At 46.7% G+C, this 19,202-nt stretch overlaps 1 long non-coding RNA gene across 2 annotated transcripts; it reads right to left on the reverse strand.

The window, feature by feature from the left end:
- Positions 1 to 10,688: 10,688 nt before the first annotated feature.
- Positions 10,689 to 12,435, reverse strand: LOC107980839. Of its 2 annotated transcripts, XR_004227100.2 has the most exons (6): positions 12,089 to 12,435; positions 11,850 to 12,009; positions 11,492 to 11,603; positions 11,377 to 11,437; positions 11,227 to 11,298; positions 10,689 to 11,076 (listed from the first exon to the last, which is right to left on the reverse strand). It is a non-coding gene; the product is annotated as an uncharacterized LOC107980839 (long non-coding RNA). The 2 variants fall into 2 exon arrangements; XR_004227099.1 differs by having other exon boundaries at positions 10,726 to 11,076; positions 11,377 to 11,603.
- Positions 12,436 to 19,202: the final 6,767 nt, after the last annotated feature.

Genomic DNA, 19,202 nt, shown 5'->3' on the forward strand with positions numbered 1-19,202 from the left:
GAGAATAATTAAAGAGGTCTTATGTTTGACTAATTGCGAAGAAATTAATTTTTGCATCGTCATTAATCACGGTACAACTCAATATTTCAAAGAATTAGAAGTCGCGTTGTGTCCCAGCTCGGTCCCAGCGTGAGTGGCCCAACGAAGCAGTTTCGGCATGGGTGGTATTCTTCTATATATGCAGTGTACAAACTGATAGTAATAAGGGAAGTGAAAAAGTGCCTATGCGACAACTATCGCCGCTAGCCAGAGACTAAAGAGCCGAACTGTTCAGGTGATGGCGGAAGGGCCAGTCCAAAACTGCTCTGTTTTACGACTTGTATGGTTTGCCGCTGCTCCGTTCGATTCCATACACAAAACATACTTTTCGCGCGCCTGGTGTAATCTTGGTCGTTACAGAAGTGAATACAATCTCCTGTTCGAAGGGATAATCAATGTTTGTACTGTGATTCAAATAAAAGTAATCCTCACTTTGTTATGTTTCTCCCATCGAACCCTGATCATTACAACTTCTCTTTATTCATTTTATTGGATCAGCTTATCAGACATTATCAAGTTATTTCATTTGCCACAGATACTGAGAATTTAAGCGTTAACGAAAGGGCCAATCCAAAACTGCTTTTTGCTTTGTTTTGATAATTGATATACCGCTCTAGAAGTCTAGTACGTATGTTTTTATAAAATAAAAGAGTTTAATGCATAAGCAAGCTTCAAATTTTAATACAATAAGCTCGAGATAAATCACAAGAGAAAACCACGAATTATCATCGTCATAATCATATGCAACTCTCAACAACACATCGACGCTCCTAACGAAGACTGGCACCACTCAGCTAACTACGAACTCTAGCTCATTTCACGACTTGTAACGAATGATCGCACGAAAATCAAGATTGCCGCGATGACTATCTCGCTAAGAAACCTTTGCATCGAATAGTAGTACGTGTTGCGATGTCACAGACGCACACGTCTGCAACGCGAGCAGCGAAGACGAGTCAGCGATAAGAGTCCGCCGAGCCGTACTACGATGCATAGCGTCCGAATGCATCGTAGACGTTAGCTCAGTGGTTAGAGCACAGGCCTCTGGCTCTCGGGTTTGCGAGTCCCGTCGTCTACTTTTTCGCTTTCGACTCTGTCTCCTCTCTGTTTGTAACAGCGAGCTCGCAACGAAAACGAAAACTCTCTGTCTTCCATGCGGACGAAGAGAAGCACGCTCTGTCGTCTATGCGGCGAAGACTAGCGCGTGAACCAAGTCGCGCCGGATTCCAGTACGCTCGCCCGTAATCCTAAACACATGGGCCACATTTACGAGGGTCGCTACGAGACTCAAAGGGTCTTCCCTATTTTCACATTGCAAATGCCGCATTATACACAAAACTTTGTACAGCAGTTTTTAATATGCAAAAAATACCGATTTAAATGAAATTCGAATGGTAAAAATCGGATAATATTTATATGTATATTTGACAAGTATATATATTACCAGCACAATAACTAAATTTCGTCCGATGTTTACCATTCGAATCGTTAGGAGCATCGAGATAGTCTCTGCACAAAAGCCAAAACTATCCGAAACTCATCTTATGAGACCATTTCTCTATCTCAAAATTCGTCCTCAATCAGATTCCCGCAAGCTTGCAAATTTCTCAACACCCATGATCCAGCCGGATCATCAATCACAATCCGCCGTCGCCGCCACAAAAAAGGAAGAAAAGAACAACAACCCCCAATAAACGCTCACCCCCAGCGAATTCTTCCGAAAACTCACCTCAGTATAATCCCGCATCCTCTGCGGTAAAGTACACCCTCCACGCACACACACACACACACACACACACACTCCCCCGAAAGCGCGTCAAAACAAGAAAGGCAGAGAGAAAGAGCGCGCGCAGAAAAACTCGTTTCCTGCGCGCAGGGGCGAGCTGCACAGCGGTATACAGTCGCGTGGGTGATCTTGACGTGGGCTATCAAGAGCCGTACACGCGTACAAGGGAGAAGGAGAGAGAGAGAGAGAGAGAGAGAAAGACTACACGTCAGCGGACGCTTGATCGGGGAGGTTCCCACGTGCGCGCGCGATCGCGTGCCCGGCACGTCACTCTCGAGAAAAGGGATTAGTGCTGCAGTGTGTACAGCTCCGGTGCAAGCCTATACGACTCTGCCACTGCCACTATGTATAGGACGATGATTGCGGGCGCGCGCGTGACGCTAACTACTAGGCCCGAAAGCGAGCTTTGACGGACACGGTAGACACGCGCGACGAGAGCGGTAGCGCTCTTCCCTCGTTCTTTTTTTTTCCCCTGTTCTTCGCCAGAGTTCAACGCAGTGATGCTAAATCCGCGGGAGAAAATTGATATAAACGCGCTCATATGTAATACTGCACACACCTATGGACACTTTTATATTCATTTCAGCGCGTAAGCGTATACACCCGGACAACTCGCCCGTTTTTTTTTTTTTTTTTTTTTGCGCAGAGCAGCGCATCACGCGCACGCACGCGGGGCGCGTCAGGCTGTTTGACGTGTGCGCGCGCGGCTATTTGCTTTGACGAGGCCGTCGGCGCGTACAGCGATCAAAGTGTAGCCGTCCGCTCGTATACGCGCATCGAAGGTATAGTCCATATACATGTGTATACGTCGTGTCGTTGCTGCGCGGGACAGGCCCGTCACCGAATCCCGAACTATATGCTACAGCCACCCCGCGTGCGCTCGGCGCTCGGCGCGCGGCATCTTGCGGCGGCTCGACTATGAATCGCATTAAATTTCTATATCGGAGAGAGGCTGTACAGCACAGGAGGCGCCCCGGGCGAATAAGACTACCGCTGTACGCTCTCGAGACGCGAACAATGCGGAAACAAATGCGGCTCTCTGCCGTCGGGAGCAGCCGGCCAGCACGCGACCAGAGTGTGTGTGTTTTTATACGTTATATTGTTGGGCTACTCTTGGGTTTGCCTGGTCGAGAATCAATTCTTTCGGCTGTAGTGTGCAAGGCCGCTGCGTGCCGGGACTGTAATATATGGCTATTGATAAGCTATATTCGCCGCTTGCGCTTTTGTTATACGCGGTTGCAGTGGGAGAGATTGCGTGAGCGTGGGCTGTAATGAGATATTTTCTTTTGTCGAAGCTCGATCGAAGTATTGTAATGCAATCGGTTAATCATTTTGGTATACGTTTTGAGTTTGCGCTCGCTGGGGGAAATGTATGGCTGTGTTAGGCTGGACGAGTGTATAAATAAACACTGTTTTTTATGCTATTGTCATCGGGTTATAATAAAAATCTTTTGTTTTTCGGTAATTTGTTGAAATTATTCAAATAATAATCTTGAGCTTCTTATTCGTTAACCAATAAAAAACCATTTGATTCTTACACAGAACGAGCTCTAAATTTCTTAATTTCCAAAGCAATTTGCCGCCACAAAAGAAGAACTAATTCTAATACACACAGAGCGCAGAACTAATCGTCGCGCGAGCAGAAGAAAACTTGACAAATGTCTTTACGGAAGCCTGGCGATCACACTCCTATATATAATGCGCTCCTTTCTCGAGCTGCCGCGGCATCGCACTTATGAATAAATAAGAAAGTGTGGCCGATGCCGCGTCGCGGCAACAATGTACCGTTGCGCCCCCGCCTAACAAGCGTTACACAATAGGAGTAGCCACCTCCTCTATATGCCAGAAAAAGCAGTCATAAATTCCTAATCAGAACCGTATACGCCCGGGCATAGTGGCAAGGTTATCAGTCAGCGCAGCTATGGGCGCACGATTCATCATAACCGCAAGACAGTACACCAGGCACTGCAGATGCTCTTGTCGGCGGGCATTGATCAAAGCCCGAGCGCCAGATGACAGCTAGCGCCTAGGTAAAAGCAGCCCGTATAGGTATACAGAGCGGAGCCTCGTGCCTTCTACGAAGCCGAGAAAGGGAGAGAGAGAGGAGTGGGAGGTGCGCACCGCAGAGAATGACTGGTGATGTTTTCGGCGGTACAGATCCAAGGCAGCGCGAGCGAGGCCAGAAACACACGCGGGCCCCTAATTATCACCCCGGGGGTTCCCCCTTTCGCCTGCAGCTCTCTCTCTCTCTCTCTGCGCGCCGAGTACAAAACTGCACGCCGCGGGGGTCCGCCGCGAGAGAGATCCTCTCTCGATTCGAGAGCGAGAGAGAGAGAGAGAGAGAGAGAGAGAGAGAGCGGAGTACGGACGATGATGACCCCCCGACTCTCGCGAGGACCTGCCAAAATACGAATCGCCTTTAAATTAAAGCCTTTAACTGTATCGAGGTGTGCAGGGGATACATCGATCGAGCTCGAGAGAGAGAGAAAGATCTATTCGCGGTTAATTGCGCACGGATTGATGCGAAAATTCATGCGCGCGGTAATAGGCCCGTTGTCTAATTGTTATGGGGCAACGTTTAAACTCAGCTGGCTTTTTATTCTCGATAAATTGATTGCAGAAAATTTTCCTCAATTATCGAGGAACAAATCGTTTTAATTAACGCGCAATATCTTAATCGATCGCGATTGCACATATTATAATCTCTCGCATATCTCGGACTCGCGCGCGCAGGTATACAGCACGCGGCCCCTCCCCCCGCACCGAATCCACCTCTAATCGCACGCGTAGACGCAAAAAAATCCTCGACTCACAGAGCGGCGGCGGCGGAGCACAAAAAACGCACAGCGGTTCTCTCTTCTCTCTCGGTACCTCTATATACACAAGCTCGGCTCGTGCCACCTGTCCGCCGGTCGCGCGACGTCTGTCCGTCAATCGCGTTCGCTCGTCTCTCTCTCTACAATCTCTTTGTTGCAGCGCTGCCGGGCCAACCGACAGTTCCACTTGATTAACCGAGTTTATGCGCGTGCCCTTCATCCGGTCGCCGCGCTTTTTTCTATATCCATCGCTCCGATGTACGCGGGGCCGGACGCCGCGATTTTTCGATCGAGGCGTGCTTGTTTAGGCTATATGTATAGTGGAACAGTGGATTATTCGAGCTGGTTTTGGGAAGCCGCGACGCTTCGATTCAATGAGGGAAAGGGAAAAGCGGCCAGGAAAGCCCGAGCGCCTATCGGCGGCCGATCGTCGAGATCGGGAATCACTGTAGCCCCGAGCGAGTCGAATAATAGATTCCCTCGAGTGGCCGATGCTGCGTATCCGGAGAGCTCCTTATCAAAGTCGCTGCAGTCGCTGCATCGATAAACGTTTTAATCTCTGCCTCAGCGGTATAAATACGGCTACGCGTACACAATAGCGCAGTGTGTGTAGGTACAGCAGAGCTATATGGCAGTAGAGGCACCCCGAAAATACGACGGCGATCAGTCAGCCGGTCGGCCGAGATAAATCTGACTCATAAGTTACAGGACTCGCGCACATAAGCCTCAGCGCGCAGCCATTTCTAGCTCTCTCGCGTATATACCTATACGCGTATACGCAGGCTGCACAGTGGATGAGGGAGGAAATCGGTCCGAGTGTCGTATCTGTCCATATAGGGATATATCCGCGCGCGTCGCTCGAGCCCGTATCAAGATCTCTTTGCATTTCTGCGAGGGTGAGCTTTCGGGGCGGCTGCTTATCTCGGCGCTATTCCCGAAGGGCGAAGCCCAGCCCTGTCAGCCTGGGAGCCGGTAGATAACGCTCTCGCTTCTCCCGTTTCGTTCGCAGCATCAGCCGCCACCGCCCCTGTGATGCTGTATATATTCGGATAGAGAGAGAGAGAGAGAGAGAGAGAGCGACGGCGGCGCGTGCGGCTGTCGAAGTCGGCCAGTCTTTCTCATGCAGATATAGCTTCATTCTGCAGGTATGTGGGAGAGCTGGCGCAATCGGTGTGATGCATCTTGATTCTTATATTTCGGGGACGAAGCCCGCGTGTGGATGCGGCTGCTGGAAAGGGTGGCTATAAGCTCTCTCTGATGGGTGGAAATGGAAATTTTTTCTCTTCGGGTCTTGCTGTCACAGAAAGTTTTCCTATGAATGACGATTGCGTTATGCTTTTCGAAGAGCCTGCGACGCTGAAAGCAGCGATCGTTGTATTATTGAAGGAGAGGTTATACATAATGAACCACTTAAATTTAAAAACCAATGCAATGAGTCTCTTGCAGTTATAGCTTGAGCGGCCAAATAAGCACGGCCGCGATAAGACAATTTTGAAACTGGTGACATTTTACGCAATTAAGTACATTCTGCGTGCTGATACTGATGAGGGAAAGAAGAAAGTACCGACTCGCCACCTATCGTCGCTAACCGGTACTACCCAAAGCGCTTGAGCGGTGGGACCACCCTGTTCTACAACGATATAATCGTCTTTCATATTTGAATAGTGAACATTTTTATAGTGGCATAAGCTTCTGTACACAATTTGGATTTCGAAATGCTTATCATCACTTTTATGCCTTTCAAAGCCTGAACAAGTACGTTAAATCTTTTTAGACAGTGACGTGGTTTCGCACACTTATTAGATAGTTCTCGATAAAATCCAAGCGCTGTTACAACGCGGCGAACCTTTCAAACGCACAGCAGCTCGCTCTCGAAAAAGGCTGAAAAAACACAGACGTACATACGCTCGCGCGAAAGGTAGCCGACGGAGAAGTTAAACACCAGTTAGCAAAAGTCAAATTAAAGCGAAATCCATTAAGCTCGCTTAACTCAATTCGTCAATCGGAAGTTAAACAGTGGCCGCTGATTACATATTACAAAATTATGATTGAAAGCGCGTCGGGCTTACTTCGCTCCCGTATGTCCGGCAAATTGAGAACTGTCTCGGACACCACGTGCGCTTACGTCGAAAAAAGAATCGGATTCAGAGTGTGCAGTGTATAGGCCGTATGGGGAGCCGCAGTATCGCACGCAGCTAAGAGGCTTAAGCGTCTGCTGCGTATTTGAATCTTTATTAGATATACACACACTGCGCTAGCGGTGACGATTGTCCGCGAATTAACCCCGATTGATATTGAAATGCGCGGAGCTCTGTGGGAACCAATCGCGGATGCGGATAATATCGTTTGAAAAAGAACAACGAGTCACAAATATACCTTTATGCAATTCTCTCCCACGCGGATAAATCAGTCGTCGACGGCGCGGCAGCAGCAGCGGTGGCGGTGGCATATATTCTATATAAATTTTTTCCCGCTCGGCAAATAACTTACGGCTTAACGCTTCAATGAGATTTCCTCTCTCTCTCTCTCTCTCTCTCTCTCTCTCTCTCTCTCTCTCTCTCTCTCTCTCTCTCGCTCTCGCCCATTGCAATTCAGCGCAATCTCGCCCGGCAGCAATAGCTCGGCGCTCGTGCAAACTTCTCCTGCAGGACTTCCACTCTGGCCAGGTCAAGATAAGCCACCCTCTATACCTTCCATCTCGTTCCCTTCTTCTCCTCTCCTCTTCTTCCTTTTTTTTTTTTTGCTCCCGTGCGCCTTTTTTCCTCTCTTTCTTTCTCTGCCACCGCCGCCGCCGTCGACGCTGCTGACTCCCTCTCTATTATCTACCGTGTTTCCTATTTTTCTACCTTGCGGTGGCTTCGCTCTTCTTGTTGTGTATAGCCGAGGCTGCCGCTCGGAGTCTTGGCTCCTCTTCGTTTTTTTAGCTCATCTTCTTTCATTCGCGAATTCATACTCTCTCTCTCTCTCTCTCTCTCTCTCTCTCTCTCTCTCTCTCTCTCTCGGGGATATCGCTCGTTTCTTTTTCTTGTCGCTCGCGAATTTGATATTCTGCGCGCGAGAGGGAATTTATAATAGTTTATTCATTAATTGGATTCTGAATCGCGCTGCGGACCAAGCTGCTCTATGTTAATTGATGACGAGAGCTGGCTGTGTGGCCGGATGTATAAATCCCCGTGTGCGAGTTTTGAGTTATGGAAGCTGCGAGCGCGCGCAATATTTATAACGACTGCGTTCGATATTCGGAAATCATTGTTCGGAATGAGCATCGATACACGCCGTTGTAAATCAATGTACACGCGCGGAAGTGGCAGCTTTCTCCTTGCGATCGGGCGTTTTTTTCGAATAACTCGCGAGTATAATCAGGCCTCTGCTCTCGTCTGTGCAGAATTAGACCTCGGCGGCGCATAAATCTCTCCCGCTCTCCGACTCCAATACGCCAGCTCCGCAGAGTAGCCAAAAACATGCCCAAAATATGTCCCTTAGTCATCATATTCCTGCAAACTACACGCGACGCTATCACTGCTCTCTCTCTCTCTCTCTCTCTCTCTCTCTCTCTCTCTCTCTCTCTCTCTCGCTCGGCCCCATCAATTTTCTCCTCTCCGTTAAGTCCAAGCTCGCTTTCTCTCTCTCTCTCTAGTTTTTCGAGTTCTCTCTGGCGCACACATAGCCAGCTCTCTCTGCATCGGGGTGGCGGTCGCTCGCTCGTGAAATAAGCTCGTGGTCGGCTTACCGGGGGTTGCAGCCCGGTCGCGACCCCTCCAGCTGCCGATGACGTTTCCACGTGGCTGCCCGCGAGGATCGCGTGTTTTCGACGTTATACGCCGCGCGCGGCATGCGTGCCGATCATTTCGTTGCGCTCTCCGAGCGCCAGCTAGAGGGAGTATAAGCGAGGATTTTCGGGGGGATTGCCCGCGAATAAAAAGTCGCGCGGCGAGTTTAATCGGATCTTGATAAAGAGCGACGAGCTTTGTGTTTATTTTGCGCACTTATATATAGTTGCGGATAAACAATGCCGAGAGGCTGCGGCTTCCATGCGAGATGAAGAGAAAAAAAGAACGAGCCGTATCGCTGCTCTCGATCTTCCAATTTATCGCACTGCCATACGGAGCAAAAAATTCGTGTAACGCGCGCGCGCGCGCGTCCGATTTTTTGCTCGATTTTTAGATTGTACATACATAAAGCGCTGACCGGCAATCGCTAAATGAGCCCCGCTCACGTGTGAAGAGAAGACGAAATATCCATCGGGAATATGCAAGGTAACGCAAGATCAGCCGAGCCGATAAAGAGCCCGACGATCGACACGTGAGAAAGAAATGCTTCTCTCGACGATCTCGCGGGCAAGTATATAAGTATATAACGAAGAGAACCCGGTAGCGACTGTAAGTGGCCCACGCGAACCGCGGGGGTCTCCCGTCATCGTCGCGCCTCTTCTCTCTCTCTCTCTCTCTCTTAGAGAGATTCTTATCGATGTGTCTCTGCGCGTCGCTCATGGACTTTTCGATGCTGACGCAGATACGTCGTATTCGGAGGCTGAATCGGTGGCTCCCTTTCTCTGAAATCATCATGGCTTTATAATTGCGTACTTTTGTGTCACTATGTTGTGACGTGCTTATCTCGGGCGTATTCTTCGCTGAATCTTCAACTCGACTTCTTAGAGAGCACCTTCGACTCTATCGACGTAGTATCCAGGGCGTTGTAGAGCCGAGCGAAAAAAATCGTCGGAAGAAATCGGCAATTCCCGCAAACCATCGTACACGGCAGCTGCAACCGAAAACTCACTTAATAATCGAGTATCATATCGCTCAAGCTCTCGACCGCAAATCACTACTCCGAGAGAGAAAGAGAGTAGAGAGAACACAAGAGATAAGCTCGCGTACCTGTCCCTCGCGAGATATTGCGTCGGGCGCTAATTTCAATGGGGGCGTGGCGCCAGAAGCCGCGTGCTCCCGCGCGTAAATATGAATATGCACTTGTGAGAATGGCGATCTGCGAAAATGTATTATACGCCCGAGCGTATAGTATACTATATATTATAGTGAAGGGGTTTCGTTTCTTGAGAACGTTACTCTTACGTGTATATGGTATTATACACGAAGGGGTGTGATCGCGCGCGCTGGCTTGATGTTTCTTGGCCGCAGTGTATGTTATAGCGCAGGAAAATGGAATGTTGTTGGGCAATCGCGCGTTTATGTTTATGCGCATGAGCTGTATTTTTGTAGACCTGCAGGTTTGCTTGGTTTTTGCAGAGAAGTATGCTTGCAACTTGGCTTCGGCGTGAAATCGGTACGGATGATTGGATATATCGCTTCTATGGAAAAGTCATCCGATAAGAGAATCCTGTGCGTTGATGATTTCAAAGTGTAAAGTGATTTTAAAAAAACATCAACTCAGTGTTTGGGAAGGCTAGTGGGATGATTAATTCGAAAACTTTGTTTTTGTAAAACGCCACCACTCTTTAGCAGACTCGAGTAAATAGTCAAGCATTATTATAACAGTTTTTCGGTTATGTGTTGTTTTATGGGTTTGGGAAATGCTTCTTAAACGTTACAAGACATTTTTGAAGCTGGAAAATGAAAGAATGCATTGCCGTGCTTCAACTTTTAATTCAAAACAAATTATTCGATTTAAAATTTCAGAAAACCATAACACTTTTCTAGGTACAGGATTTGCCAACGTCCAGCCAAAGTAGAAAGTTTTTCAACACCAAGTCGAGATAGGATTTTTTAACAAGGAGCTGAGATCGTTAGGGTTTTGCTTAGCTCAGCGGTCGATCTCTTAATGTGACCCAGTGAAATTTCACTGTTTTTCAGTGAATAGTCACTATTCGCTAAATTCATAAGTCGGTAACTAATAAACAGTGAATATTCACTTTCCAAGACAGTGAAAAAACTAACTGTTCCAATCAGTGACTATTAACTTTAAAAACAGTGAATATTCACTATTTTTTACAGTGTATATTCACTGTTTTTACAGTGTAATATTCGATATTTTTACAGTGAATATTAACTGTAAAAATAGAAATGTAAAAATAAAAATGAAAAATGAAATTTTCGTACATATTAAACAATTTTATTTTTCATCTGTATTATTTTCGGAGATTTCTTCATCATCCTCTTCTTCTACAGAATTTAAGGCAGTATACAACGACGATACACTTTCAGGGCACTTGTCCTGTATGCCATAAACATTTACTTGCATAAAGAGATAAAAATTCTGTAGTAGAATAGGATACGTTAAGTTAAAAACATAATACATTTTAAACAGAAGGTAAAATGTAGTGATTATTTCATTTGAGGGTTTTCGGGCAATAATACGGCCATCGCCTTGGACTTGAAACTGTGTAGTACGCCCATCAATAGCGACTATGTACGGTTGAATAGGCGTTCCCATGCGCAGTCTTTTTTCTTCTGAAAAATTCTGTATGCTTTCAATACTCTAAAATACGAACAAAAAATTGTTACTACAGTATAAATAGAAACTATTTGGAAACAAAATTTTATTCACAGAAACGAATTCTAACATGCATTTTTGAGGAGTGATTTTTATGGTTTTTAAGCAAATTTTTTGATGATTTGACTTTCCCACCTTTGCCACCTCTTATGCATGCGTTCGATGTAGGAAGCAAGTCGATTAAGATCAGTAAAGCCTTAAGATTATCTGCAAGCCGAAATAATTCTTTTAATAAAAAACTTGTATAACTATATATTATAAGAGAAAATAAATAACACAACTCACCATCTTGAATAATTTTGATCGTGGACATATATATAGCCACAATCTTCTCTCAGTGCGAATCCTGTAATTATTCGATTACGACAAAATCCTCATAATACATATAAGAATGTCTTACCTTCTAGTAGTTCGACAGCTGATTTATCATTAATAATATTTTCCAAATAACTCCTCAAATCTGCAGGATCTTTCATCTGATCCATCGTTTATGGTTTTAGAGGAATGAAAAACTGTAACAAAATGAAATAAATCAAATATAGTATACATAGGTTAGGTTAAGTAAGTTAAAAGTTTGTCGTTACAGCTTATCACAAAACCTTACATATTTATGATACTTTTAAACAAATTTTATTGCACTTTAATAATTTGAAAATTCTTTTTTTTTAAGAAAAAAGCAAATACGCTTTGAAAGTTTAAGTGCTTGAAAATATAAAAAAAAGTATAAAATAATAAACAAGGATATAAACTGAACTCACCTTTGTTTAACGAGTGCACACAACAAATAAGTTGAAAAGCTGCTTCTCTCTACGTTATGTATATTGCATATAACCCTCAAGCCTCGAGATAACCTTCTTGTATGTCTGTACATACATCAATTGATTTTTCGTATGCTTATACGAAGTATTGTTTGCGTACCTGCACGTATTCAGCATGGCATTAGACGACTATATTATCACTTATTCGTCTTCATAAATTACTAAATCGATAAACTTACCAATATATTATAAGCAGCAAGAGCAGCAATAGAAACGAGCAACGAGTTCGTCAAATATACGGCATCCGCACGTGTCCGGCATCCGCGAGGGCATCCGCATGTGTCAACTTGTCGCACGATCCCGCCAAACTGACCTTCCGCGCTACTGCACCGCCGGCGGCCATTTTGTTAATCGATACGATTCGGCGGGAAGATCAATTCACTGTTTTGAACAGTGAATGAATTTCACTGTTTTTTGAAAGTGAATATTCACTGTTTTGATAGTTGAAATAACCGAACAATTTCAAGCAGTGAAATAATAACTGTTTTAACAGTGAAAAGTTGCTTCACTGATGAGATCAGTGAAATTTTCACTGGTCACATTAAGAGAGATATATTTCCCTCAACTTAATCTGCAAATACAATTCTATACGTAGCGGCGTGCCACCAATGCAAAAACTGCCTTGTTTGGCCTGCTACTTGAGCTACTTATGCTATTTTATGAAAGTAATTGTATAATAATTTAACGAGCATACTTTGATGCAATTGGAACAAAAACCGCCGTTTCAGCGGTTCGTTTTGTTTAACGATTTAACGATGCTTTTCTCTTTTGACATTGGATTAAGTTATTGAAATCGTACATGCATTAGCTGTAACATAAAAATACCTATATCATTCCCGAACAACTGTATTGTTGGAGAAATGTTCTTTTTTTTTGTATCTTTCACATGTGTCCAAGATATTAAAAGATAATTTATTCTTTTTAAAAATATTTTGATTTCGAAAATCCAAGAGGTTTGCGAGCTTGTGGAATCAGCAGTGATAACACTATAAATGACTCTTAGCCGCGAATCAAACAGCTTATTTATATATAACTACTGGCCTTTTCCGCATCCGCTTGAACTTTCCAGCGCTTTGGTCTCTGGCCAGTGAAAATAGGTGGCGCATAGGCGCTTTCTCACTTCCTTCAACTCAATCTGCTACCACGTTGCCATATATGTTTGGGAGTGAGGTGGCGCAGGAGAGTGAAGGAAAACGCTGATGTTCGCGTGACAAAGTCTGGAAGTGACGCGACTCGTGTCGTGGCTCCAGTTGTACTGAACTTAGTCGGCTCCAGCGTCGGCCGTCGATGGTCTCGATCGTTCCCTCCGGTACCGATCACCGATCAATAAATTGCAATAAAAGATTCGAGCGCGGGTCCGAGTGTTTTACTGCTTCCTCGATGCGAAGGACTTATCTGTCCTAATGCGCTCGGCCGGGCCGGAAAAACCGGCACGAATGCTGGAGTCTTTGCGTGCGCGTGCGCGAGCGGGTGCTGTATGACCACCACATATGTACAGCGATGTGACCTATGACGGAACAGCCTCGTCAGGCCTTCTTGAGCCACTGGCAGTGATTACTAACCATAGGAAGAAAACTGTACTCAATAATATCCCTTGCTTCGATGCAACGTGGAATTCTTGGAACGTGTTACGATATTTCTTGGCGTGCATGATCCAGGCCGAAACACCTCTTGCCATATCTGTCCCCTGCATATTGTAAGAGCCTTTTTAAGAGCAAAATAAACAAAACGAAATCTCGCGGCAGAAAGCTCTCGCGCGCAATTTTTCCAATCCAAACAACCTAATAACACACTCAAGAAGCGACTCTCCTTGAGCTTCCCGGCAGCTCTCGGCCTCGAGCGCTGTATACTCACACCTATATATATAAATCGACAGCCGCCGCCGCCTCTGCTCCGCTTTTCGCAAACCGCCTCGTCGATCGCTCGCTCGCCGACGGGATGCAGCGCGGCAGCAGCTATACGTCCTCATCATAACTGGTTTCCGGCTTTTTCGGTTATAATCACCGAGCCATTACCAAAGTGCCGGCCCCGCCGACTGCCTACTGTTATAACCCCTCGGGGGTGTACGCGATTACCTCCTCCGCGCTCTCCGAGATCCGTGTACGTTCTCCTCTTTCTTTTTCGTCCTATCCTTTTCTATACCACTAGAGCCATCGACTGAACATCCGAAGCTTGTATATTTTGACTGCGCGCGGCTCGAGATCGGGCCGTGATAGCGCTGATCTACCTGCGGCTCATTTCGCCGCCGCCGCCGCCGCCGCCGCGACGAGTGAATGGCTGGGAGGCATTGTTGTCGTATTGTCGCGCGGGCAAGGTGTGTGCGCGCGCGGCATTGTATTGCCTGCGCGCGGCTAGAAAGACGGATGTCGATGCCTGGCAGGAGAGCCAAGCTGTCCGAGATCGACTTCCGGGAATCGATAAGCGCACCCACGACTCTCTTTCCCTCTCGAGGTCCTTGGCTTCTTTTTTATTTCTATTTCCATTATACATTATGTCTTTCTTCGAGGAGCTTTGTGCATGCTAGGCGAGAGCGCGGGTTTGCGCGAAAAAGTGGGTTTTCATAATAATAAGTCACGCGGGGCTGTCAATGGCTGAATGGGTTGTAAATTTGCGTTGCATAATGTGAGAGCGCTGCTGCTATATGGTACGCACTCGTGTTCTTTTTCAGATCCCGGCGGCGATTGATTGCTTCTGACGCGGCGGATCGATTAATCAGCGACACTTGTACGATTGCACACGCGCGTTTAAGTATAGACCCGTATGCGTGAATGAAGCAACGGGAAGAGAGTTTTTTTCCTCGATGCTTTACATTTGCCATTGTTGCGAGAGTTCCATTCGAGGACGCGCGCATCAGGGAATCGAGCGAGGCGTAACGGAATTCCTTCGCTTTTGAAATAGCTACCGTTCGATGCTGCGTCTTGCTTATATATATATATATATATATATATATATATATATATATAGCTGGGCTATTCTTAGAAATGAATAATTTATTTTGCAAAAAACTCTCCCGCGAAATTATGATACTTGAGCGCGGGCGCGTTTAAATTTTGAAAATTTATATCCATGATCCCGGCCTCGAAATTCAACGGCGCAATCAAGCAATTTCGAGCGCTCAATAATTTATATAAAATTATTCAAATTTTTATGTTTTATTTATAAGAAAAGTAGCCGGCTCTCGCGATTGAGTTAATGCTGACCTTCATATATCATCGAATAATTATGCGGTCAATCAAATGCGCCGGCAGAGTTTTACAAAGAAAATTACCCCGCCGCGAACTATTTCCGGGAATCGCTCGCTATTTTTTTAATCGTTTCGCCCCTATACAGCGTGTATAGCGAATTAAATGGCAAGTGTGTATAAATATAGCAGCGAATTCTCTCGCCTGCAAAGTCACTGAGTAATGATCGTTTCTGCCGATGCACAATTTATTTACAAATGGTCGATTTGTATCAATTAGCGCTCCTATAAAACAATTACGCGTTAATCCATCAGATTCCACTATATAGCTACGTCGAACAAATAGAAGCGCGTAGCCGTTATACTACTGTATAGCCAAATAGAAAAAGCACCGCGCATGGGAAAATGCAAATTGAGCAATTTAAAAACAGCTCCCAGACCGATATCACCGCAGGAAAAAAACTCGCGGTTGCAGAGGCTGCGGTTGAAAAGGAAAAGCTCGCGTGGGTATATCTGTAGCGGTGCAGATCGTGCATGGTATACCTCGGCGTCCCGAGTACCTTCACGTACGTCAATGCGCAGCATATACCTAAATTAAAGTACAATTGTCAGATGGCTCCCGCTGCAGCGGTATATACCTATAGCGAAAGTAGCCGCGAATAGGCGAATAATAAGTCGGAATATATACCTTATATCTCGGCTACCCGTGTACCTATACACGTGTGTAGGTGTACGAGTAAGGTGAATCTCTCTCTCTCTCTCTCTCTCTCTCTCTCTCTCTCTCTCTCTCTCTCGGAGTCGGAGGGAGCTTTAATCACGGGGGCTATCACAATCCCTAAGTGGGCTTCCTGGCCGCCTCGGAATTATAGATAATGTCAGATAATAATAAGAGGGGGGAGGGGGTATCTCGCGCTGCCGGCAGCCCACGGGCAAATAAGTATAAGGTAACGCGAGCGAGCGGGCGCACGGCTGCCGCGCTGCAGTGTAGTCGTGCTGCTGCTGGTGGTGGTGGTATTAGTAGGAGGATAAGTATAGGCTGGAACGCTCGGGGCCTTATATACCTTCTGGGCAGCGGCCCCGCGAGCTGCTGCTACTCGAAGCCGAGTACGTGCCGGGCCACGGGGTCATATCCCTACCACCGCCTCTGTATACCTGTATATACGTGCGCGCGCGATCCGCCCAGAGCCTCCTTCCACCCACGTATATACATGCGCGGTACACGGGCCTCGCGCTCTTGTATCTTGATCTTTTTTAGCCCGACCGAGAGAGCCAAACGTGGAAAACCAGTTTTTTTGCGGCCGCATGCGATGCTGCTGCTTTTTTCTTTGATATTGTGGGAGAGAGTGAGAGCGCGGGTGAGAAGGATTGAAGACTTATTTGAGGTTTTAAGTTGATATTGGCCGCGGCGATCGCGGCTCGCTTATACTTAACCTCGTTATTCCCTTTTCGCAACGCGCGATAAAATTCGGAGAGAGACAAAAAAAAGAAGCTATAGCTCGATCGCATATCGGACAAGTGAGGCCAATAATAAGCGCGAAACGTCGCTGCGCATCGCCCCTCGAGCGCGACTAATCTTTACAAATCATGCCCCGCGCTATAATGCATAACACAGCGTGGCAGGGCGGACACATAATCGCGTAAGCGTTCGCGCGCGCGCTCGACTGGCCGCTGCCGCGCATAAAACTAGGGTCGCGCGTCTTCTGCGTCTATCCCAAAGTGCCGATATGATATTCACCCCGCTTCTGTTCATCGCCTCGCTGTACACACCCACTTTCGCCCCGAACACCTGTTCCGGCTGGGGTGAGACAGAGAAGTGCATCGCGTTATGACTCTCGAGATGGCTCGTTTGTCGTCGACACGCTCGCGAGAGATTACACGAGCATTATGGGGCCCAATTTGGTTCGGTATATCGGCGCGGGTCAAGAGAGTTCGGTAATGATAGAGGCTGGAGGAGTCGAGCTTTTCAGCTGCGAACGATTTTCTTAAAGCGCATGGATGCTCCGACCAGCTGAGGATTATTACGTTGTACGCGGCTCTGGGGAGGGAGATCGTATCGGAGGTGTGCGGAGTTCGAACGGAACGAGAGTTAGGCGTGAAATTCGGCTTGTATACTCTATTAGATTAGATCGACCGGGTTGGATATAGTATAAGGGACGAATTTTTCGAGTGATTGACTGATGAATTGCACAGGTCTTTGTTTGATTGAAAATTGGCTCGGTCGGAGGATTAAATGGAATTTAATATTGATTAAATATAATCACGAGGAAACCAAGCAGTTTTGGACCGGCCTTTCTCCAACCACTCGAACTCTCCGAGTCTCTGGCTGGGCTACATCAGCGCTAGGTGGCGCATAGGCACCTTCCAGCTTCCCCCATCTAAATACTGCGCGCGCAGTGCATATAATTCCAAAAGAGCATTGTCGGGCCTGTCGCTTGGGCCGCTCACGCTACAACTGTACGAGTACGTAACCGAGTACTGTAAAATGTCGTGCTGTACAAATTACGCATGAAAAAGCTATTATCGGTAAGCATCGATGGTCGAACAATGGAAGAGCATATGCAGCCACCAGACCCCCACAAAAATCACGGCCTCCACCAAATATAACCGCACGATAATAACCGAGCGGGCAATTCCACCTCGCAGCTCGCGCACACCCCCGAAGCAATAACAATAATCGGAAAAATATATAAAGTAGCCGGTGGGTCTCCTCCTTCTGGAAATATAATAATTCAAATCCACCTAATTTGCCGACATGTGCGCGCGCTATAGTATCGAGGGCGAGAAAGGCTAATTCCGTGCCGAGCCCCTCTGTGACATTTTCAACCTGCCGTCGCCGCATCCATTCATTCATTCATACTAAGCAGCCATCCCCTCGATGCGCTCCGTGCAAGGACTTTCGTATTCGATCTAAAATTCTTCCAAACGCCGTGCATGAGGACGCGCACGAGTAGCCTCGTGATTAACGGGCGTTTTGCTCGAAAATAAAAAGAATCGGACACCTATACGTCTACAGCATTCGTCAAGCCACGACAGCAGCAGCAGCAGCAGCAGCAGCGACGGCAGCATGTCAATGAGACTGATGGAGGTGTGCGATCGGGGCGCGCGAGCACGTGATGCGTGTACGTATGTACGGTGGCTCACAGATGGGGGGCGTGTATCTCACGCGCGCGTGCGTTGCACTTTATTCCGACATGCGCGTTATTACCCGCCTCTCTCCTCTCTCTTCGGTAGAAGAGAGGAGAGTATAAGGGAGTTACTTCACGGCCGGGGGAACCGAGGCTTCTTCTTCTTCTTCTTCTTCTTGGCTGTATCTTGATGCTGGGATTCCACTTACGTAACGGCCCTCTGCAGCGCTCGAGTCTAAAAATGTATTGGTATAATTGTTTTTCGCATACCCTCATGAATAATCAGAAGCGCGAGCGCATTAGGCACAGGTGACTGCGCGCACCCGGAGATTCATACACGTGGCGGATTCGCGCGTTACGCTTCTCGGGATGTGTGCGTATTATATTCGTTTCTGCATAGTTTGAGGAAGCTCCCGCCTCGTAAATCAAAAGGAAGACGAGAGGGAACGATCTGATCACGGCTGCGCTGAAAATGTACGAGTGATAATAATTAATAACCCGCTTGTTTGTATACTCGCTCGAGCCTCGTCGTGATTTACTGCACGGCTTTCGAGAAAAAAAGCTATGCTCGTTTGAATATTCGCGCTTTTTCATGTGTACTCGGCCGGAAGCCATCAGTGGCGCGCAAACTTGCGAGTTTCGAAACGGAGCAATCACTGTCAATCGTTGTACATTACGTAAATTACATAGCTCAGCGCTGTCGAACGCTTTCTATTGTATACAGTATGTGCTGTACTATGTGGATGTAATTAATAATCGCGACTCATTAATCACAACGATATCAAGCGTATTTTCACTCTCTCTCTCTCTCTCTCTCTCTTACTCCGATAAACGCCTTGCGGTAATTGACGCAAACATGCCGTTCACTCGTATTACCCGCATGCATTATGCATGTACGCGGGCACAATTAGCAGTAACTCACTGTTCAAAAAACCCGTGTCCAAGTGCCGCGCATACAGCAGCTCAATCCATGCGTAAAACCGATCC

The sequence above is a fragment of the Nasonia vitripennis genome, chromosome 3 (assembly GCF_009193385.2).
Source record: "Nasonia vitripennis strain AsymCx chromosome 3, Nvit_psr_1.1, whole genome shotgun sequence".
Taxonomy (NCBI): Eukaryota; Metazoa; Arthropoda; class Insecta; order Hymenoptera; family Pteromalidae; genus Nasonia; species Nasonia vitripennis.